Source organism: Arachis ipaensis, chromosome B02, assembly GCF_000816755.2.
Source record: "Arachis ipaensis cultivar K30076 chromosome B02, Araip1.1, whole genome shotgun sequence".
Taxonomy (NCBI): Eukaryota; Viridiplantae; Streptophyta; class Magnoliopsida; order Fabales; family Fabaceae; genus Arachis; species Arachis ipaensis.
In genome coordinates this window covers 21363591-21364332 of record NC_029786.2, presented here as the reverse complement: position 1 = coordinate 21364332, position 742 = coordinate 21363591, and positions in this window count along the sequence as shown.

The window sequence follows — 742 nt, the reverse complement described above, 5'->3', positions numbered from 1 at the left end:
AGTCGAAGGCTCCGATTTCTGTAAAGTTGGCGATATAAAAGTGTTAGGTGAACTGGTGGGAGCTTCTGGCGTCTTCTTCGTCTTCGAACGGCAGCTGCTTCTTCTTTCTTCTCTCTGGTTTTTACAGTTTTAAGATTTGAAAATCTAGTAGGTAAAGATTAATGTGATCATTTTTGTGTGTTGAGTGAGAAAAAATGAGTGACAGAGTATTATTAAAAATATACTATTTTGGTTAGATCTTGTTACAAACGACTGAAGGAGTTAAATTTATATGTGAAAATCCACTAGATATTGTTATTCCTTTCATTATCTCATTTGAAGAGCTGAAAGGTGTAATATGTGAAAAGATTGATTCTGAGAGGGCAAGAAAGATATCGTGTATGCTATACAGGTATCCGATACCGGTGTCTGGTGGATTCGTCCAGTATCAAACCAAATATGTGACGGACGAGGCGAGCATGCAGGAGATATTTTCAATGTATATTGAAAACCGGTACCAGATGTCGTTCATCGAGTTGTATGTTGAGTTTGAACAATCTGAGGCCGACCGGAATATTCTACGAGAAGATTATAATAGTGACAGTGAAGAAGAGTTCGAAAGCAACTATGAATTTGTTGCTCCAAATGGAGATGAAGATTAAGGTGACAGACCGATGGCCCCAGATGTCACAGAAGTGGCAAATGCACTCGCGAACGAAGTTCCGTTTGAGGAGCCATCCTTCATGCGAGTTTTAGACTTGGA